Consider the following 23867-nt stretch of genomic DNA (forward strand, 5'->3'; position numbering starts at 1 on the left):
TATAATTACAATTTCTTCTCTCATCCCTGCATTTAATCAGTGCATATTTATTTACCAAACATCCGTACAGGGAAATGCGATTTAACATGTGAGCAGCTTGGCCCTTTGACTCATCGGATAAATCCTTTTCATTCTGCTATTCTCATTATACAAGGACTTGTTATTCTTTGAAAGGAAGTTAGGTACTTTTTTTCAGAGCCACGTCTATGACATTAAAATCCGGTGTAATTGCCTATGCTGTCTACATGCTTTAATTAAAGATTTTCTTCTTTTTTTTTTTACGGATTGTTGTCATGTACTAAAAAAAGCAGTGTCTTATTTTCTAAAAGTGCAATCGCACAAAGACGCTCCAGCAACTGGAATCTGTCTATTTTTTGCTTGCTAAATATCTGTTTGGAGATTGAATTTCTGGAGGGATGATGTCACCTTTTTGTTGCTTGCTAACGCTATCCTGGTTTAAAGGGCCACGTGCCTGATTTCTCACTGTGACTTTCTCTAAGCAAATAAAGTAGGTTAGTTTTATGGCATTACTAGTAAAAAGGCCTACGCATACTGATGCGTCCTGCTCACCCGTCTCCTCCCACTGTCCGAAGTATATGCACACAGGGAGATGTTGCTTGCTTTGCAGTTGGAAAAAGCTGTTATTTCCCACAATGCAATGAGGTTCTCAGACAGCAAACTGTCAAGTCTGGAAGCAGGGACACACACACACAGGGACAGGACACAAAAGCCACACACAGGGGTTTTATTATATAGGATGAGATACATGCGTAATGTCTACTGGAAGCTCTCTTTTCTACTGTGGTGGGTGGTGCAGGAGCATTAACAGTAATCATAGATGGGGCTGTAATCAGTAACGCAAGAAAACTGTATTATCCAACAAAGGCATTTTAAAATGCTGCATACAATCAGCCTTTGAAAAGTCTGTTTTCCTGAACAGAGGCCTGACTACAAATTAGTCCATAGATCTCCATGAGCAGACGGCATAACACAGGCGGCAAACCTATCACCCCCTTCCCGGTCATGGACGGACAGCACACAAACTCCCATTGTGACCAGCTGTTCTACTCCTCTTCCCCCTCTCTTGTGCAAAGTAATGCCTCCTTCACACATACACGCTGCCATGTGCATTTTGGCAGCACATATAGTATGCGATCAGCAAGAACATCAGAAGTGCATAGAGAGCACTTCTGACATTCAAACTATGCATGCTGCGCTGCAGTACGATGCACTATCGCACTGCTGCACGCATTTTTGCCAAAGTGCATTGCTGATCACATTTACTGTAATGAATGGGATCAGCAGCGTAGCACACGACAACGCAGATGGCGTGTGATCGGGTGCACTTGCGTCCTGAACACATGGCCATATTCATTGCCTAATGTGAACAAGGCCTAAGGGCAAGGAGTGCTCTTATATTTACCAAGTCCATGCTGCATTTGGTCTGTTCTTACCCATAGCCTTGTGCTCTATACTGCCACCCTGAGGCTTCTGATGACATGACATGCATGCAGGAGCCTCAAGGTGACAGCATAGAATGCGTGGATGCCAGGAGGAGAAGGCAACCAGATGTAATGTGGGTTAGGTAAATATAACAGCACTCCCTGTGCTCATTCTGCACAAGAGGGGGTAGGAGGAGTAGGTCCCTACAGACCCCAGCTCCCTGTCCCTCAACTAGAACTAGAATAAACTGATAGGGTTATGGATAGGGTTTACTGCAACTGTAACATGGCAGGAGTTTGGGCTGACTGGCAGGACAAAGTACATGTACTGACTAAAATGACAGGCTGAAGGAGTAACTTGCAGGATCAGGGCTGACAAGCAGATATTAGTAATCAGGAGTGAGGGAAATCTAGATGACCACTCTGAGGCTATGCAAGAAAATAGCACTAAGTACTGTTGTTTACCTGGGATTTAAATAACTTTTGCTTTTGCAAAGGTGCTGTGGCTATTTCCCCACCAGCATGGTTAAATATGTTGGGCATTGTGTGCATTTCCAGGAAGTGCACCTGCTGGAGGAGCTGGGGATGGCATCTGTGCCCTCCTAGAAGACTCCTGGAACAGGCACGAGACTGGTGGTGACCAGGAGCAGAGCCGGACCATTTACAAGGTAAACCTAGGCCGTTGCCTGGGGCCTGGAGAGAGTCTAGGAACCTGTTGGATGCTAGCTCCCACCAAATCCTTTGAAAAAATGCCAGGTAATCATCAGTTAGGGGCGTAGCAATAGGGGGTGCACCGCATCGGGGCCCTTGAGCCAGAGGGGCCCCGAGGGGCCCTCCCTAATAGAGATGGCCCGAACCTCCGATTTTAGGTTCGCGAACCTCCTGCGAAAGTTCGGTTATCGCGAACTTTTGCAATAAACTTCAATGGGGAGGCGAACTTTGAAAACTAGAAAAATGTATGCTGGCCACAAAAGTGATGTGTAACGATTGGTGTCAGCAACCAGAGAGAGAATCTGATCCTTGGCGATCCGCAGTATCCCCAAGAATACAGATATACCCGATTATTGAGGATCTGCGGAATCGTCAATAATCAGATATGTCTAACCTCTAGACACCGGAGAGAGTGTAAGTGTTTGATGCAACAGTAACAACTCTGAGTAAAGACCACCAGAGGAGCTGGCGGCCTATACTCCTGAGGAATTCACCCCTGAGTGGTGGGTGATATTCCTGTAGCCTGTGGACCCCTGAGCGAGGGACCAAGGCTGGGTTGCAGGAAGCCATGCTGCTAATATGTAAGGTTTTGCCCTGAACTGGGCTAACGTAACACAGTAATAACACAATCCTAGTCTGGGGTGTAAGGTCCGTATTCACAACACCCTGGAACTAGTCTGGAGCATAACATAAATGATAATACAATTCCCTAGTCTTGGATGTGAGGGCCTTGATCTTAACACCCTGGAACTATGCTAGAGAATACACAGAAGATACACAGTATTCCTAGTCTGGGGTGTGAGGGCCTTGATCTCAACACCCTGGAACTGGTCTAACAAATAATACAATTCAATTAGTACTTTAAGCTATCAAGAATCTGACTCAGTGTGGATTCCCAGCTCCAGCCGGTTCTGGCACACTGTCGGGTCTAGCTAAGGTCTGAGCGCCTTCACGCAAGTGTTAGCAATGGCAGACAACCAGCAACTGACAAGCAGCAGAATATATAGTTGCTGGACTCTGCCGCCCCGCCCGAGCCATTCAGCCAATCATGAGTCCTGCAGGAATCAGCTTATCTTCCTGATCAGCTGACACTTCCCCTGCTGGTATAAAGGTCCTGAGTTCAGTCCCGCGCGCGTAGCTCTCCATCTGCCTATGTGCACTAACAGACCGAGCCACACCAAGCGCATGCTGCTGCATGTAAACCGCCGCGTTGGACGCGGAAACAGCCGCTTTGCTGTCAGGACATGCGGTGGCTTTTCCGCATTCCACCATACTACCAGACGCGTGTCTATGCATGCAAACCGCCGCTTTGGACGCGGAGTCAGCCGCCTTGCTCTTGGCATATGCGGCGGCTTTTCCGCGTTTTCTCACATGATGGAAAAGATGTTTCAAGGGGTCTAACACCTGGAGGCGGACATGGCGGAGTGAGATAGATGCTAAAAGTCCCGGGGAAAAATCTGGATTGGACGCAAAGCAGCATTTTAAGGGCAGAAATCACATTGAATGCTAAATTGCATGCCTAAAGAGCTTTAAAACATCTTGTATGTGTATACATCAATCAGGGAGTGTAATTAGAGTACTGCTTCATACTGACATACCAAACTCACTGTGTAACACACGGCAAACAGCTGTTTGCGTTGTGACGGCCGTGCTGGACTGGTGTGCACCATGGCAAGATTGCTCTTCCTCACTCATTGATGTCAGGTAATGTCTGACTGCCTTATCAACGTTTGATGGTTCTTGTTCTACCATTGTTAAAGCTTACATCTATTTTTATTAAATACTTGTTCTAAATGCTGTTCAGTACCTGCATCGAGAATCTTTTATGGAGGGCAAGTCTGCCATTGCGAGTGACCAGGCGCAGGAATGGCTACCACACATCCAAGGAAGGCAGCAGGCATGGCATGCACATCCCGAGGTAGTGACCAAAAATAACAATACAGGAGGACTTTCGAGGCCCCGCTGTAGATGACACTGATAGACTGTACTACCTGTAACTAGAATCTTTTTTGGAGGGCAAGTCTGCCATTGCGAGTGACCATGGGTAATGGCCGGGAAATCCTGGTTCAATTCCGGTCTGGAGTGGGAGCCTGAGAAACGGCTACCACCACACACACATCCAAGGAAGGCAGCAGGCACGCTGTGGGCAAAGGAGCAGGAACGGCTACCACACACATCCAAGGAAGGCAGCAGGCATGGCATGCACGTCCCGAGGTAGTGACCAAAAATAAAAATACAGGAGGACTTTCGAGGCCCTGCTGTATATGTGAGATGAATCAACTTTAAATCATTTAATGCCATCCATTCAAGTGAAAGGTATGCACTGACTGCAAGGTATAATACAATGTTCAGTCAAAGATCCAGTGAAACGTATGCAGTGACTGCAAACAGCTGTTTGTGTAGTGACGGCCGTGCTGGACTGGTGCGCACCATGACAAGAGTGCGGGTGATGGCGGCTTTCCAGCCCATATGGTCGCCGGGCTGAGGTAGCTGAATGACAGAACAGTGACTGTCCAGCTGATCAAATTTGGTCTGTCCACAATGAAGCAACAACCTTATTATCTTTGGTGTGCCACCCCCCGAGACACTCATATAGCCGGCGGTCATTGCTTCAGTGTGATACGCAAGCCCCTTCACCGCGGCAAGGTAATGATCATGAGGGGGAATGGGCACATGTACATGCCTTTTGTTTTGTTGTTGCAGCTAGTGTTGGGCGAACATCTAGATGTTCGGGTTCGGGCCGAACAGGCCGAACATGGCCGCGATGTTCGGGTGTTCGACCCGAACTCCGAACATAATGGAAGTCAATGGGGACCCGAACTTTTGTGGTTTGTAAAGCCTCCTTACATGCTACATACCCCAAATTTACAGGGTATGTGCACCTTGGGAGTGGGTACAAGAGGAAAAAAAAATTAGCAAAAAGAGCTTATAGTTTTTGAGAAAATCGATTTTAAAGTTTCAAAGGGAAAACTGTCTTTTAAATGCGGGAAATGTCTGTTTTCTTTGCACAGGTAACATGTTTTTTGTCGGCATGCAGTCATAAATGTAATACATATAAGAGGTTCCAGGAAAAGGGACCGGTAACGCTAACCCAGCAGCAGCACACGTGATGGAACAGGAGGAGGGTGGCGCAGGAGGAGAAGAAGGCCACGCTTTGTGAGACACAACAACCCCGGCCTTGCATGAGGGCAAGAAGCGTGCGGATAGCAGGCTTTGTACCGCCATGCAGTCATAAATGTAATAAAGATAAGTGGTTCAATAAACAGGGACCACGCGGCAACGCTAACCCAGCAGCAGCAGACGTGATGGAACAGGAGCAGGCGCAGGAGGAGAAGGCCACGCTTTGTGAGACACAACAACCCAGGCCTTGCATGAGGGCAAGAAGCGTGCGGATAGCATGCTTTGTACCGCCATGCAGTCATAAATGTAATAAAGATAAGTGGTTCAATAAACAGGGACCACGCGGCAACGCTAACCCAGCAGCAGCAGACGTGATGGAACAGGAGCAGGCGCAGGAGGAGAAGGCCACGCTTTGTGAGACACAACAACCCAGGCCTTGCATGTGGACAAAAAGCGTGCGGATAGAGCAGCAATGCTTTTTGCCGCCATGCAGTCATAAATGTAATACAGATGAGAGGTTCAATAAACAGGGCCCGGAAACGCAACACCATCCCAGATGTTCATTGGTCATGTTACTTGGTTGGGGTCCTGGAGTGTTGCGTAGTCATTTCCAATCCAGGATTGATTCATTTTAATTTGAGTCAGACGGTCTGCATTTTCTGTAGAGAGGCGGATACGCCGATCTGTGACGATGCCTCCGGCAGCACTGAAACAGCGTTCCGACATAACGCTGGCTGCCGGGCAAGCCAGCACCTCTATTGCGTACATTGCCAGTTCGTGCCAGGTGTCTAGCTTCGATACCCAATAGTTGAAGGGTGCAGATGGATGGTTCGACACAGCTACGCCATCTGACATGTAGTCCTTGACCATCTTCTCCAGGCGATCGGTGTTGGAGGTGGATCTGCACGCTTGCTGTTCAGTGGGCTGCGGCTGCATGGGTGTCAGAAAATTTTCCCACTCCAAGGACACTGCCGATACCATTCCCTTTTGGGTACTAGCTGCGGCTTGCGTTGTTTGCTGCCCTCCTGGTCGTCCTGGGTTTGCGGAAGTCAGTCTGTCTGCGTACAACTGGCTAGAGGAGGGGGAGGATGTCAATCTCCTCTCTAAAGTCTCCACAAGGGCCTGCTGGTATTCTTCCATTTTGACCTGTCTGACTCTTTCTTCAAGCAGTTTTGGAACATTGTGTTTGTACCGTGGATCCAGAAGGGTATAAACCCAGTAATTGGTGTTGTCCAGAATGCGCACAATGCGTGGGTCACGTTCAATGCAGTCTAGCATGAATTGAGCCATGTGTGCCAGAGTCCTACCAGAATCCTCATCATCCTCTTGTGAGCGTTGTGATAGTTGTTGTGATGCATCATAGTCGTCACCTTCCTCCTGGTCTGCTTCTGCTGACCATTCGCGTTGAATTGTGGAAGTCCAACGTGCACCGCTCTGGCCCTCGTCAGTGGTGGCATGAAATTCCTGCTCCAACTCCAGCTGTTCCTCCTCCTCTTCTTCGTCATAGCTGCTGGGGCCAGCGTTCCCTGAGGTGGATGGCCTGATGTTGGTACCATCACGCTAATCGTTTTCTCCTTCAGATTCCCCCAGTTGCATCATGACAGCTGTTTCCTTGATTTTTAACATCGACCTCTTCAGTAAACACAGCAGTGGTATGGTAATGCTGACTGAAGAGTTGTCACTGCTCACAAGCAACGTGGATTGCTCAAAATTTTGGAGGACTTGGCAGAGGTCCAACATGTTGGCCCAATCGGATCCACAGAAGCTTGGCAGCTGGCCGGATGCGCCTCGGTACTGCGCCGTCATGTACTGGACTACTGCACTCTTCTGCTCGCAAAAGCGGGCTAGCATGTGCAGCGTAGAATTCCAGCGCGTAGGGACATCACACAGCAAGCGATGGTGGGGGAGATTGAAGCGCTCCTGCATCTTGGCGAGTGCCCCCGAAGCAGTACTGGAATTTCTACAATGTTTGGACACTCGACGCACCTTCAACAGCAGATCGGGCACGCCTGGGTATGTCCTCAGGAACCGCTGAACTACTAGGTTCATCACGTGCGCCAGGCAAGGGATGTGTGTCAGCTTAGCCAACCTTAAAGCGCGAATGAGATTACTCCCATTATCACACACAACCATGCCCGGTTTCAGGTCCAGCGGTGCCAGCCACAAATCCGTCTGTTCCTTTATTCCCCTCCAAATTTCCTCCCCTGTGTGCTGCTTATCCCCAAGGCAGATTAGCTTCAGCAACGCTTGCTGACGCATGCCAACAGCTGTGCTGCACTGCTTCCACGATCCTACTGCTGCTGGGTTAGCGTTTCCGGATGAGGTACAGCTTTGAGATGCGTTGGAGGAGAAGGAGTCAGAGAGGTAGGTGCTGCTGTTATCCAGTGGGAGGGACGGCGGTGCAGCTGTTTGTGGCGTGGGCAACACCCGTGCCGTAGCAGGTGAGGAATCGCTGCCAGGCTCCACAAGGTTCACCCAGTGCGCGGTAAGGGAGATGTATCGACCCTGGCCGAACGCACTCGTCCAGGTGTCAGTGGTGAGGTGAACCTTGCAGGCAACGGCATTCTTCAAGCTTCGGGTTATTTTGCTGACCACGTGCTCATGCAACTCAGGCACTGCAGAGCGTGCAAAGTGGTAGCGGCTGGGAACCACGTAACGTGGGATGGCCACTGACATCATGCCCTTGAAGCTGTTTGTCTCCACCAATCGATATGGCAGCATTTCGCAGGCCAGAAGCTTGGCTATGCTGGCTGTTACTGCCACGGCCCGGGGGTCATTTGCTGGCAATTTCCTCTTGCGCTCAAACATCTCCGACACAGACAACTGAACCGTAGCGCTGCACACGGAAGGGCTGTTGGTTGTTGTGTTTGATGAACACTGGGAGACCTCAAGAGCACTACTCCGGAAAGTGACAGTGTCAGCGTCGTCTGATGTTTGTGAATGTTGTGAACCACGCAATGGCTGGGCTACTGCTGCTGCTGAGGCGGGTCTGGTGGTGAGTCTGGTGAACCCAAGGGAGGCAGTGTTGTTTCTGGTACCCTGTCCTGACGCGTTTGCCCAAAGAGTGGGATGTTTGGATAGCATGTGACGGCTCATGCTGGTGGTGGAGAGGTTGTTAATATTTTTCCCCCTGCTCAGGCGGGTCTTGCACACCTTGCAAATCGCCATGGTAACATCCTCAGTGCAGTCTTCAAAGAAAGCCCAGACTTTGGAGCACCTGCCTCCTTGCTGGCGATTTCTGTTTGCTCCTCTTTTGCCTCTCACTTGAACTTCCACGCTTGTGGTGCCTGAAATTGCGCGCCGCCTACCTTGTGGCACAAGGCGAACTCGTGCAGCAGTGTGTTCTTCAACAGACTCATCTGTGCTGCTGCTACGACGGCGATGTTCTCGTTCACAAACAAAATCTGGGTCTCTGTCCACATTGTCCATACCCTCCTCTTCCATCTCCTCAAACTCGTCATATGTCATTGTGGGCCACCGCCGTGGAGTAGAGCTCCCCACAACAACCTCTGCGCAGCACACTCCAACGTCGTCTTCCAGATCTTGTCGGCCGACCTCCTGCAATTGCAACCCCTCCTGCCCAAATTGCTCTGGGATTTGGGTTTCCGAGTCCTCTTCGGACTCGCCTTGTATTTCAGTGCGCGGTGCATTTCCCACAGTTAACGGTTGTGAATCCAGGCACAACATTTCTGGCTGTTCCTCCATTGACCTTTGAAAGGTGGAAGTTTGTTGGGCTGGGAATAGCTCCTGCGAATACCCCATTGTGTCCTGAGGTAATTCATCGGACTGGTTATCTGGCAGTTGTGTGCGTGGTGTCGCTGCCGGTTGTGTCAGCTTTGTGCCCACTGGCTCCTTGTAACTGGCTGAGGACTCGGACCTCGTGCGTGATGTGCTGGTGCTGCTTAACCCACTGCTGGACGCTTGAGAGGTCATCCAAGTAATTATCTGGTCCTGTTCTTTTGGATTTGTGAGGGTTGTTGTCCTGGACAACATGGGCGGTATTGAGTGGGTTTTCTTGGGTGCTCCCCTGTGGCCTGTACGTGAACCGTCAGGGGAAACACCTCTTCCCTTGCCCCTCCCTCTTTCACCGGATTTCTTCCTCATTTCACTTATCCTTACAGTACACGCTGACTGGCAGCAGTACAGTGGCAGTACAGAAATGCTATACAGTACCACTATTCCCAGCAGCGACACAGAGCACAATGCTATACAGTGACGGGTGAGCGGTGTACCACTATTCCCAGCAGCGACACAGAGCACAATGCTATACAGTGACGGGTGAGCGGTGTACCACTATTCCCAGCAGCGACACAGAGCACAATGCTATACAGTGACGGGTGAGCGGTGTACCACTATTCCCAGCAGCGACACAGAGCACAATGCTATACAGTGGCGAACGAGCGGTGTACCACTATTCCCAGCAGACACAGAACAGTACACAGAATGCTATATAGTGTGGCTGAACGAGCGGTGTACCACTATTCCCAGCAGACACAGAACAGTACACAGAATGCTATATAGTGTGGCTGAACGAGCGGTGTACTACTGTTCCCAGCAGACACAGAACAGTACACAGAATGCTATATAGTGTGGCTGAACGAGCGGTGTACCACTATTCCCAGCAGACACAGAACAGTACACAGAATGCTATATAGTGTGGCTGAACGAGCGGTGTACCACTATTCCCAGCAGACACAGAACAGTACACAGAATGCTATATAGTGTGGCTGAACGAGCGGTGTACTACTGTTCCCAGCAGACACAGAACAGTACACAGAATGCTATATAGTGTGGCTGAACGAGCGGTGTACTACTGTTCCCAGCAGACACAGAACAGTACACAGAATGCTATATAGTGTGGCTGAACGAGCGGTGTACTACTGTTCCCAGCAGACACAGAACAGTACACAGAATGCTATATAGTGTGGCTGAACGAGCGGTGTACCACTGTTCCCAGCAGACACAGAACAGTACACAGAATGCTATATAGTGTGGCTGAACGAGCGGTGTACCACTATTCCCAGCAGACACAGAACAGTACACAGAATGCTATATAGTGTGGCTGAACGAGCGGTGTACTACTGTTCCCAGCAGACACAGAACAGTACACAGAATGCTATATAGTGTGGCTGAACGAGCGGTGTACTACTGTTCCCAGCAGACACAGAACAGTACACAGAATGCTATATAGTGTGGCTGAACGAGCGGTGTACTACTGTTCCCAGCAGACACAGAACAGTACACAGAATGCTATATAGTGTGGCTGAACGAGCGGTGTACTACTGTTCCCAGCAGACACAGAACAGTACACAGAATGCTATATAGTGTGGCTGAACGAGCGGTGTACTACTGTTCCCAGCAGACACAGAACAGTACACAGAATGCTATATAGTGTGGCTGAACGAGCGGTGTACTACTGTTCCCAGCAGACACAGAACAGTACACAGAATGCTATATAGTGTGGCTGAACGAGCGGTGTACTACTGTTCCCAGCAGACACAGAACAGTACACAGAATGCTATATAGTGTGGCTGAACGAGCGGTGTACCACTGTTCCCAGCAGACACAGAACAGTACACAGAATGCTATATAGTGTGGCTGAACGAGCGGTGTACTACTGTTCCCAGCAGTGACACACAATGACTGGGGGGGACCCTGGCTAGCGTGGCTGGAGCGCGAACTACCCTGCCTGCCTACCCAAAGCTAAACCCACAGACAAATGGCGGAGATATGACGTGGTTCGGGTATTTATTTACCCGAACCACGTGACAGTTCGGCCAATCAGAGCGCGTTCGGGTCCGAACCACGTGACCCGTTCGGCCAATCACAGCGCTAGCCGAACGTTCGGGGAACGTTCGGCCATGCGCTCTTAGTTCGGCCATATGGCCGAACGGTTTGGCCGAGCACCGTCAGGTGTTCGGCCGAACTCGAACATCACCCGAACAGGGTGATGTTCTGCAGAACCCGAACAGTGGCGAACACTGTTCGCCCAACACTAGTTGCAGCCACAGTGCAGCCAGAAAAATTAGGCAGGCATGTACACGCACCAGAAAAATTATTATAGCGGCCGCTGCTAGCAGCAGCCTAAAAAATTCAGGAATCCGCTTGGAGTCCTGGACCCTCTTGGTGGTGGCGGAGAAGGCAGTCAAGCGGCCTTTGTGCAGAGGTGCTGTGTGGGGAGCGACTTAGTCTTGGGGCAGGCAGTAGCCCTCCGGGATCCATGCCTCATGCCTCATTCATCTTGATAAAGGTCAGGTACTGAACACTTTTGTGACTTAGGCAACTTCTCTTCTCAGTGACAATGCCTCCAGCTGCGCTGAAGGTCCTTTCTGACAGGACGCTTGAGGCAGGGCAAGACAGAAGTTGGATGGCAAATTGGAACAGCTCTGGCCACAGGTCAAGCCTGCGCACCCAGTAGTCCAAGGGTTCATTGCTGCTCACAGTGTCTACATCCACACTTAAGGCCAGGTAGTCGGCTACTTGCCGAGCCAGGCGTTGGTGGAGGGTGGATCCGGAAGTGCTAAGGCGAGGCGTTGGACTAAAGAATGTCTGCATGTCCGACATCACCATGAGATCGCTGGAACGTCCTGTCCTTACCTGCGTGGACATGGCAGAAGGATTACTGGCAGTGGTACCTTTATTGCGTTGTGCTATGACATCACCCTTAAACGCATTGTAAAGCATAGTTGCCAGCTTGTTCTGCATGTGCTGCATCCTTTCTGCCTTCAGGTGAGTTGGTAACATGTCCGCCACTTTGTGCCTATACTAAGGGTCTAGTAACGTGGCCACCCAGGACAGCTCATTCACCTTGAGGTATTTTATATGGGGGTCCCTCAACAGGCTGGACAGCATGAAAGATGCCATCTGCACAAAGTTGGATCCAGACGTACTATCCATCTCCTCTTGCTCTTCCTCAGTGATGTCAGGTAAGTCCTCCTCCTCCCCCCAGCCACTAACAAAACCACGGGAACGTTGAACATCACAAGCCCCCTGCGACGCCTGCTGCAGTTATTCTTCTGCCACCGCCTCCTCCTTCTCCTCCAAAGAAACACCTTCCTCATCATCCGAGTCTGACTCCTCCCCCCCACATGACTCTTCCTCCTCCTCCCCCCTCTGTGCTGCCGCAGGTGTTGAGGAAACATCTAAATCTGATGAAAATTGCTCCCATGACTGTTCCTGCTGTAACTGTTCCTCTTCATGCTCCTCCACAGCTTGATCCACCACTCTACACACGGCACGCTCCAGGAAGTAAGTGTAACGATCGGTGTAACACAGAGAGGGTCTGATTACCGGTGATCTGCAGTATCACCGAGAATGCAGAATATACCCGATTATTGATGATCTGCAGTATCACCGATAATCAGATATATATTCTAACCTCTGGACACCTGAGAGATAAGAGTGTTTTGGTGTAACAGTGATACTTTGAGTATTGCACCTGAGGGGCAGGGGCGAGGCAGTACAAGTACTGCACAAGAGACAAGTTCCTTCCACTAGCCTGGACTCTACCGAGAGAGGAGTCAGGCTGGAAGTGGGAAGGACAGAGTGAGAGTGACACCAGTGAGGAGGTGTCACTAACAGATCTGGGAACTGCCTCTAACAGTAAGGTCAGTTCTCGAGGTCGGGCAAGCCAGGTTGTTAACACACAGACAGATAAGATACAGAATCAGGAGACAGATACGGAATCCAATGGACAGGCAGAGTTTGGCAACGGAGTATCAGAATGGCAAGGTACAGAATCAGGAGGCAGATACAGAGTCCAGGAACGAGCAGAGTTTGGCAACAGGATATCAGAATAGCAAGGTACAGAATCAGGAATCAGAAGAAGGGTCAGGCAGGCAGAAGGTCATAACAAATAATACAATACAATATTCCTAACGCTAAGGTGTGAGCTCCTTGATCATCAACACCTTTGGAAACTGAGCTAGAACACAGATACTGACAAGGTCTGAGTGCTACCACGTAGTGATCGCAACGCCAGACGCCAGAGAAATGACCAGCATCCAGTATATATACTATAGCGCTCTCCAGCGCCACCCCTAAGTGCTGGACCAATGGAAGGTGGTGAAAATGTCAGCTGACCAGCTTGGTCAGCTGACTCTTCTCTGGCTGTCATATAGGCTCTGCCTCTCAGCGCGTGCGCGCGTCCTTCTGAACCTGTGTGGACTAGCAGTCCCAGCCACACCAGACATGTTTTGCAATGCATCCGCTGATTCGGGCGCGGGAGCCGCGGCGCTGCTCTCCAAGCAAGCGGCGGCTTCCCCGCGTCCAACCACAGTGTCAGTAGCATTGTTATGCGCGCAATCCGCCGCATCCAATGCGGACTCCACCGCTCTGCCCATGCAGCATGCGGCGGTTTCCTCGCGTTGTGCCGCCATGTTGGACGCGGAAACAGCCGCCTCATACTGAGCACTTGCTGTGGCTTTTCCGCGTTTCCTCACAGTAAGCGTACGGGATCAAGTCGCTGATGGTGCCTTCACTGCGACTCACCAGGTTGGTCACCTCCTCAAACGGCCGCATGAGCCTGCATGCATTTTGCATCAGTGTCCAGTTGATTGGCCACAACATCCTCACCTCCCCAGATTGTGTAATTTTACTGTAATTGGACAGGTACTGGGTGACGGCTTTCTCCTGTTCTAGCAGGCGAGAGAACTTGACCAGGGTCGAATTCCAGTGAGTCGGGCTATCACATATCAAGCGTCTCACAGGCAAGTTGTTTCTCCGCTGAATGTCCACAAAGTGTGCCATGACCGTGTAAGACCGTCTGAAATGCCCACACAACTTCCTGGCCTGCTTCAGGACGTCCTCTAAGCCTGGGTACTTTGACACAAATCTTTGAACAATTAGATTCAGCACATCTAAAGGGGTGGAGGGCGCTATTGTAGGTTGATCTCAGAGATTCCTATTTCACCCGCTGCTAACCGGTCAGCACTTCAGTAAATCTACCTGGGGATCCGAATTGCACCAAGGAATACAGCACACCAACTAAACGCACGGAAAACGACTCTTACTAAGTCTATGTAGTGAAGCCGTATAGTGGTAACCTCGCAACCACGCAATAGGAGACGCAGGCAACAGGTGACGTCACCGGAACTGAACTAGCTGCCACCCGGAACTGCCGCTGCGCTTCACCGCCGCAGCGACAGAGGAATACACGGGAGACGCGAGCTGTTACGAGTTGTAGAGCAGCCGGCCGGAGCTCCAACTCGCAAACTGGACTAATATCCTTATCGTAACCTAGAGGCAACCTAGAGGGGAGCGTGAGTATACAAAACTGCACCCAAAGGTATACCGCTCCTGAAATATACACTGGATAGCGCTAATACAGGGGAAGGAACTTTACGTTACGTTACTGACTAGTGAATCAGCACTTTTCCTACTCAGTAGGACTAATCATAAGGGGATCGGCAAGACCACTGAAGAGGAACTGTGTGCAACAAATATTGACACCCCCTAATCCACTGAGTCTCCATCATAAACTCACCATCTATATTCATTGCCCAATTTGCTAGTACCCAATAAGCTGTACGTACCCAAATCCTTCCCCCTCTCTACGTATTTGTCCCAAGTAACCCTACACCCATCCACTTCACACATCTTTTCCCCTTTTTTACACATTGGAAGGTCTGAGTGTGCTTGAATGGATGTATGTTATATTTCAAAGCAATTTTATTGATTATATTGGTACCTATGTCATTTTATGCAACATATTTTTATGAGTATACTTCATGAGTACAACTGTTTGATACATGTTTTATAAGAATAAAATTATATATTTTAAAGTACTTATTCTATGCATAAGCATCTATTATTATTGATGGTCTAAAATACTGATCAGTTATACCCAGCGCAATTGGTCCTTTGCTCAATACTAGATTCAGCACATGTGCCATGCAGGGTACATGTGACAGCTTTCCCAAATTCAAAGCAGAAAGGAGATTGCTGCCGTTGTCACACACCATGTTGCCGATCTCCAGCTGGTGCGGGGTCAGCCACTGATCCACCTGTTTGTTAAGAGCAGCCAGGAGAGCTGGTCCAGTGTGACTCTACGCTTTGAGGCAAGACATGTCTAAGATGGTGTGACACAGTCGTACCTGGCATGCAGCATAGGCCCTGGGGAGATGGGGCTGTGTAGCTGGAGAGGAGATTGCAGCACCAGTAGAGTTGAACTGCTACTCAGCCAAGGGGGAGGAGGAGGGCAACGACAGCAAAGAGGATGTAGCAGGAGGAGAGGAGGTGGCAGGAGGCCTGCCTGCAAGCCATGGAGGTGTCACAAGTTTGTCCTCTGCACAGCCACGTACTCCCTGCTTGCCATCGGTCACCAGGTTGACCCAATGGGCTGTGTAAGTTATGTACCTGCCCTGACTGTGCTTGGCAGACCAGGAATCCGTGGTCGGGAGGACCCTTGACCCAATGCTGTGTGCCAGAGATGACACCACTTGCCTCTCAACTTCATGGTACAGTTTGGGTATCACCTTTTTAGATAAATATGTGTGGCCTGGTATCTTCCCATTGCAGTTTGTGCCTTTTCGCCATGTGCCTTCATTAGGCGCTTGTCACTAAGCGAGTGTTGACCCAGTGACACTGCATGCGGTCAACTCACGTAGGTAGGTGGGTGCACTGCGAACAACAGGTAGGTAGGTATATGCAGTAATGGGTATTACAATGTGCACCTGTCACACACAGACAGGAAGCGGACAGGCACAGTGACACTGCATGCGCTCACGTAGGTAGGTGGGTGCACTGTGAACAACAGGTAGGCAAGTATATGCAGTACTGGGTATTACAATGTGCACCTGTCACACACAGGCAGGTAGTGGACAGGCACAGTGACACTGCGTGCGCTCATGTAGGTAGGTGGGTGCACTGTGAACAACAGGTAGGCAAGTATATGCAGTACTGGGTATTACAATGTGCACCTGTCACACACAGGCAGGTAGTGGACAGGCACAGTGACACTGCGTGCGCTCATGTAGGTAGGTGGGTGCACTGTGAACAACAGGTAGGTAGGTATATGCAGTACTGGGTATTACAATGTGCACCTGTCACACACAGACAGGTAGCGGACAGGCACGGTGACACTGCGTGCACTCAACTCACGTAGGTAGGTCGGTGCACTGTGAACAACAGGTAGGTAGGTATGTGCAGTATTGGATATTACAATGTGCACCTGTCACACACACAGGTAGTCACTGAATGTGCTGGGCCTGGCAGTGGCACACACAGTATGAATTATCAAGGCTGTCTATGCAACACAAGTGTCAGTGGGACACACAGAAAAAAAAATAGATCACAAGAACAAGATTAGCTCTCAAAAGAGCTGTTGTGGGGTGCTATTTTAGCAATAAGAATCAGCAAGGAGCAAGCTAACAAGCCTACAAGAGCCTAACTAATATTTCCCTATGAGAGTCAGCAGCAGCAGCTGTCCCTTCTCTATTTACTGCAGGCACACGAGTGAGTATAATGGCCGGTGGTGCCTGCCTTATATAAGGGGGGAGTGGCTCCAGGAGGGAGTGTAGCCTGATTGGCTACAATGTGCCTGCTGACTGTTATGTAGAGGGTCAAAGTTGACCCTAATGGTGCATTATGGGGGCAAACCGAACTTCCAGTAAAGTTTGCGGTTCTCCGCGATCGCGAACCACCGGAAGTTCATCGGGAACCATTCTGCTCCCTAAACCACAGTATTATCTCTCTATTGGTCCTGTGCTCATAATAATCACTTCTATAGATACTTTGAATAATGGTAATCATTAGCAAACTGCTCCTCATTCCCTTATTGCACCTCTAACACTGTAGTTGCCATTGGCAGGTTTTGGTGCGCCCTATCAATTGTTATGTATAGAGTGCTTGGGGGGCCCCATTGTAAAACTTGCTTGGGGCCCACAGCTCCTTAGTTATGCCACTGTCATCAGTGGTGGGCAAAAACTGCTATCTTGCCCAGGGCCCCATTTCATCCTATTCCTTTTCTGACCAGGGGGGGGCATGTTCATACAACATACATGGCAAATATAAAAACACATGCACAAATATTTCGAATGAATACACACATATTTACACTTTCATATGTACACATATACATACTGTACACATAAATACACAGATGCATACACAGCCATGTATAGCCTTACATCTCCCTAGGAATTCACCAACTCCATGTATATCATGTGCTCCACAGGGCTCAAACCCAGGGTCCCCTGTGCTGCAAGGCAATGTTGTTTCCTTCATCGATTTCATATTTTTTGGAGACCTAAATATAATTGCAGATTGTGGTGTTTAATAATGACTCGCATGCTGCCTTTGCACCCCTGTTTATGGAGTTGCGGTTCTCTGAGTTTTGTAAAATCTGGACATTTGCAGTCATTGCGACAAAGCTGCAGTGAAACAGTAAAGGAGAAATTACCATACAAATGCTAATGCTACCTCCTCAGACATAACTATGATTAGTTTAGAAGGGACAAGCTTGTCGTTTACCACCTGGTTGTAAGTTTAGTACCACACAGGCAGTGCATACCATAAGTTTTGAAGCTGTGAAACAAAATGTTAATGGCCAGAGAATCTAAAGAGTCATTTGGTAGCTGGCACTTGTGTGTGGATAGGGACAGCCCGAGGTGAAACCTTTTTTCAAATTTCAAAGTGCATTTGCAGCAATATGCAATGGATTGAATCCAAAGTAGAGCCCCAGGCTCTGACAGTGAGCTGTGTATTTATGTTGGACAGCATTAACGGAACTATTTAATTCTATGGATTTTTTTTTAATAATATTTCATCAAATACAGTAACTACTGTGAAAGTGAAGAACTTTAACAATGACATCATGCAAATGCCACTATTTTACATTTAATGCTAGATATAGGACTTGTGTATAAAACCATTCATACTTTTTTATTATAAAGGCTGAATTGATTTGTGTTTGCTAATGCATATTAATAATTGTCAGGGCCAGATTTAGGCCTAAGCCACAGCTGAGGGCACCACAGGAGCAAGGGAACCAAAGCAGTAGACTAAACTGGTTTAGCATTTGCAACCTTGCTAAATGCTGCAATGCTGGGAGATCAGTTGAGCACCTAATCTCCCTGCTGCCAGCCGCCTGTGCAGAAGCCACCTTGCTCTCTGTGCACGTGTGCATTGTGGCTGGTGGATATGGACTTGGGCAGCATTGGAGACGGAGGGGAAGAGGAAGCTTCTGCTCTGGAGACGAGCAGAGAAGTTAGTTACACTGATGGCTGCTGCAGTGTGGAGGCGAGCTGTACTGAAAGGGGGGGAGTGGGAAAGGGAGGGATTAAGGGAGTCATCTGGCTACCTACTGTATACTGGAATGGGGAGGGGAAGGGGTCATCAGTATACCTATACTAGAGGGAAGGGGGAGAGGTCTTCTCGCTACCTATACTGAAGGGGGGTGGCTGGTGGCACTGGCCTTGGGCGGTAAAGAGTACAAATACGGCCCTGATAATTGTGTGTGCATACTGGCAATGTCCAACAGAAAAAAGATCCAGAGTAATGAAATCTGATACATGATGAACTCATGGAAGGCAGGTAAATGCACAAATGACATTTTGTACACATAAAATGTCTTACCTAGCAAAGGGTTTTTACTCATTTATAGTCTTCAGTTTCAGATAGCCTTCTTCCATTGCTTTACCAGATTTATAAGTTAAAATCAGTTTATTTGGCTGTTAAAAGTATATAACTGAACATTGGAAACTGGCTACAACTATCATGCAAAATATTTTATACAAAGCACAATCCCCTAGATGTAACCCATAATTAAGTAATAATCACTCCCCAAATTAAATTTAAAACCAAAGGACCATGCGGAGCAAAGGTTATGCATGAGTGATGCAGTGCCCGCAACTAAATCAGCATGTTAATCATTGGCCTAGGCCTATAAGACTATACACACCAACACAGTCGCCCGCGCATACATACACCTTTCATTCTGCCATCATATCTCAAAGATTGTCTTCGGGGGCCCCCCTCTCTCTTCCTCCCTTTGTCTAAGGATAGGATTGTCCATATACAGGTTACAAGTTCCAGTGAAAACAGCCAACGGCTTCCGGATATCTTGTCACATGATTCCATTAGGCATAATATGATATAATATGATATGAGTATGGATGGGTCTCACCCGTGGAGAAATCCCCTCAGCGTGTCATGCAGTGCCGCTCACTCCTTACAGACGTTTGAGCGATCCAAAGACCATGCGCATGGTGATGCCGGTATCCCCTCAGGCTGCCGGTATAGATGATTTCGCCTTGTGTTATTTCCAACACGCTGGACGCACTCAATGCGCTGGTCCTGTAAGCGGGGTTGGTTGTGGCCGCCAAGGTGACGTCACGCGTCATGCACGCAAACACTCAGCAGGCCAATGCTCCGCCCACCGACGCGTTTCACGCCCACATTGGGCGTTTCATCAGGGTGTGGCCTATGCGGCCATTACGATCCCTTAAAAGCACTTTCCATAGTCCCTCCTACACCGTAACCACGGCAACCAGCACGCTTCCACCTACGGATTTATACGGAGGCTGGATTGGGTCATAAATATAAATAAAAGGAAAAAGAAATGTCTTTTATTCTGCGCATAGCTTTCAAATAGATTCGTGAGTTCTCTCGGATGGATACAATTGCTACTGTATGTATATATTTCTCAATAAATCAAAATGTCCAGGTCATATGGTGGGATAGAAATGGGGGAACAATGTAACATTATCCCAAACTTGTGGATGGCCGCTTTTTATCCAAGCATGTAGAATCTAACAACATCCAGATAGTTATATAAATGCATGAGTCATAACGGAAAATAGATGGCAAGACACTAGTCATGCACTGCGGTACCATTCATACTACATGCATTACCCACATAGCTGCAAGCAAAATACAGCTCATAAAGGTACATATTGAACTTAGGGATTATCTATATCTATTATGTCTCAAAAAGGGGGAAAGGTCCAATTCAGCATTAAGGCCAAGAGGGGTGACTGTACCTAATTTAAAAATCCACATTGCCTCCTTGCAATAAAGGACCTCATCGAAGTCACCCCTCCTGCCAGAGATTTTTAAACTATACAAACCTTTTACCAAAGTCCCACTTAAAGAACTATTATGACACTCCCTATAATGTTCATATATTGTACCTGTAGCTTTGCCTCCTGTTATTTTTCCAAAATGTTCCAAAACCCGTTCTTTCAAACTTCTTTTTGTTTTCCCCACATATGTAAGTTTACGTGGACATTGAATTGAGTATATTACTCTGGTCGTATCACAGTTAATAAAGGACCTGATAGTAAATTCTTTCCTTCCATTGCTGCTATAAAAAACATTAGTACGTTCAATATAGGGACATAATTTGCATTTGGAGCACTTGTACATTCCAACCGGTCTCCTGCGATCTAACCAAGTCGAGGGGTTCCTCTGAATCTCACTATGTACCAAGGAGTCCCTCAAATTGGGTGCCCTTCTGGCAGTGATAAGAGGACGCGACCCTACGACCTTGGCAATCTCCTGGTCAGCAGTTAGGATTGGCCAAAATTTGGTAAGTAACCCCCTTAGGTCATCCCAATGGGATCCGAAACCGGTTATGAGCCGCATATGTCCCTCCCCCTCCGCACTTCGCGGCATCCCCCTGGGGGCCAACAATTCCTGTCGGTCCTTACCCCATGCCTTCTTAAGCGCCTTGCGCAATACTGAGTGTGAGTAACCTCTGTCCCGGAACCGCTGGTACATCAGACGAGACTCCCTCCTGAAATCTTCGTCTCTACCACAGTTTCTACGTAAACGGAGAAACTGACCGTAGGGGATACCTCTTTTTAAAGACACCGGATGATGGCTTGCGGCATGCAAAAGTGTATTGCCTGCCGTTGGTTTACGAAAAGATGTGGTTACTACCACATCCCCTTCCACTTTCAACATAAGATCAAGGAAGGAAATTTCCATACCAAAGGTATATGTCAATTTAATATTCTTGTTGTTCTGGTTTAACTTGGCCACAAAATCACCAAGTTGCCCCGCCGTTCCCGTCCATGCCACCAATATATCATCCAGGTATCTAATCCAGAGGGCGACGTGTGCACCATATTCGGGACTTGGAAATACCTCCTCCCGCTCCCAGAGTCCCAAATGGAGACATGCATAGGCTGGTGCACACGACGCCCCCATCGATGTACCCCTCAACTGATGGTAGTATTGTCCCTCAAAAATAAAGCAATTCCGGGTCAGAATCAACTCCATAGATTCAACAATAAAGGCATTATGGGCTGCAGCAGAGGGATGCCGCTCACGGAGGAAGAGGGACATTGCCCGGAGCCCCTCCTCATGTGGGATCGAAGTGTACAAAGACTCAACATCGATCCCCACAAGGAGGGACCCCGGGGGCAGCCCAAAACCATCCAGAACCCCCAGAACATCCCGTGTGTCCTGCACATAGGAGGGCAAAGACTGTACTAAGGTATTAATCTTTTTGTCGATAAATTGTCCCAATCTTTGAGTCGGGCTGCCCACCGCTGAAACGATGGGTCGTCCCGGTGGATTTTCAAGTGACTTGTGCACCTTAGGAAGGACATAAATAGTAGGAATGTTATATGTAGTCACGGTCAGATACTCCCATTCCTGTTTTGTCAGGATACCCTCAGCCAGCCCATCATCTAATAAGTCATTGACTTTGTCTTTTATGGATGGAAAAGGATTGTCCCTGAGTTTGCGGTAAGTATGAACATCACTCAATTGTCGTTTAACTTCTTGAATATATTTCTCCTCATCCATGAGGACAACATTGCCCCCCTTATCACTAGGTTTTATAATCAATTTCGGGGCCTGTTGTAATTCTTTTAAGGCAATAATTTCCTGAGGTGATAAATTTTTGTCCCCATGGAGAGGAGAAAGTCTCAACTTACCCAGTTCTTGTTCTACAGTATCCAAAAATACCTTAATATTCCTGTTTTGTGAAATAGGTGGCATATACGTGGATTTAAGGCGAAGATTGGTATTTTGTGGAGGTGGGGGTATCAATAAGGGATTAACCTCCTGGGCAATCTGAGAGGGGGTCAACTCCCCATCTATGGAAACATCACTACAGTCCTGTATATTCACAGGGTCATCCATTAATACTTGTTCCTGCATTAATGATTCCAAAGCTGCTAGAGTTTCTCTCTCACTCAATGTGAGAGGGGTATAACTCTGCTTCTGTTCTATTACCTGCTGGGAAGATTGTCCATAAGACAATCTCAGCAAGACTTTCCTGAGGAACAGATATATGTCCTTATAGATTTCAAAAATGTCTCCAGAGGTGGTTGGGGAGAAAGACAGTCCTCGTTTTAGCAATGAAATATGTCTGTCCTGAAGTTGAAAGACAGAAAGATTTATTATATTCCTGCCGATCTCCTCACTTCTAAGTTCTATTTCCTCTGATTCCCGCTCCTGGTGACCCTGACTGATAACTCCTCGTCTGTCTGGTCGTGTCTGTGTTCCTGTTCTATTCCCCTCCCTCCTCCATTTCTCCAATCTCCTCGACCTCCTGTGCCTCCTCTGCCTCGTCCTCTTACTCTTCCTTTTCTGTTCCTCCCTCGTCCTCTCCTGGGGATACTGCTCTCCTCTAAAAAAGTGACGGATTTTTTACTTCCCGTGGAACCATCAGTATCAATACTCGATGGCTCCAAACTTTCAAGTCCAGAGGAACCTTTTCTACCCCTTCTTGATTTTTTCTGTTCAATTCTATTAATTGGGTTAAGGGCCTCATCCGAGTCCCAACCTGCTAGATCTTTCTGAAACTTTTGTTGCTTTTGTTTCTTTATACTGGCCTGTATTTTCTCAATCTGCCTCTTTAAATTCTCATTAAAAGAATTGAACTCCATGTGGGTACTTAGTGTGTTCAATTCAGTCACACTGTCTGAAATTTCTTCAGTAATTTCCTTAAGTTGTTCCCGTTCCTCATCTGCCATCATCTTTAAGATTTCTAACCCCCGTTCAAGAGATTTTTCTTTCCATTTTTCCACAAACCGTGGAGTTAGGAGGTTGCCGGCAGGAATAATTCTCTCTAATATACCATTAGGTATTACACCTGCCTTTACATAGGACTCCAGGAGGGAGGCATTCCACTTCCTTTTTAATTGTTTTATCAACAGATTTTTGTGTGAAAAAAACAATTCCTTAAGTTCCGAGAGGTCACTGTCTGTCTCCACAGCCACGTGAGTAAAACTAGCAGCAATTTCGCCATCCAGATCTTCACCAATTGTATAAGCCATATCAAAAAGTTGCTAAATAGACCCAAATATGCAAAAACTTGAATAAAAACCAGGGGAGGATCCCAGTTATATACAACAATTCAGGGTAATTAGGGACGCCAGACTAAATTATCCAGCCAATGCAATTGTTAATTTAACAAACATGAATCAAGAACAATAATAAATGAGAAAGCAATGGTGCTTCATAAATTGGTTAATATCCCTGAACAATATAGGGTGGGGCCCACCTGAATACTGAAATCAAATTAATTAGAGCAAAAAGAAAGGTCCTCAGGCCACCATAATTATACCAATATACAAAAAGATTTATTGCAAAATATTTTATACAAAGCACAATCCCCTAGATGTAACCCATAATTAA

General features: G+C 48.0%; 1 protein-coding gene and 1 long non-coding RNA gene across 2 annotated transcripts in view; both read right to left on the bottom strand.

The window, feature by feature from the left end:
* The window catches only part of LOC137544165 (uncharacterized), a 54458-nt gene extending 35545 nt beyond the window's left edge, over positions 1–18913 (bottom strand). The window contains exon 1 of the long non-coding RNA XR_011025748.1: positions 18849–18913. This is a non-coding gene — a long non-coding RNA (uncharacterized lncRNA). The remainder of the gene's footprint in view (positions 1–18848) is intronic.
* LOC137544899 (protocadherin-9-like) overlaps positions 1–23867 on the bottom strand; it is a 1465400-nt gene that overhangs the window by 1226095 nt on the left and 215438 nt on the right. The gene's annotated exons all lie outside the window — the stretch shown is intronic.

This window comes from Hyperolius riggenbachi, chromosome 2 (genome assembly GCF_040937935.1).
Source record: "Hyperolius riggenbachi isolate aHypRig1 chromosome 2, aHypRig1.pri, whole genome shotgun sequence".
Classification (NCBI taxonomy): domain Eukaryota; kingdom Metazoa; phylum Chordata; class Amphibia; order Anura; family Hyperoliidae; genus Hyperolius; species Hyperolius riggenbachi.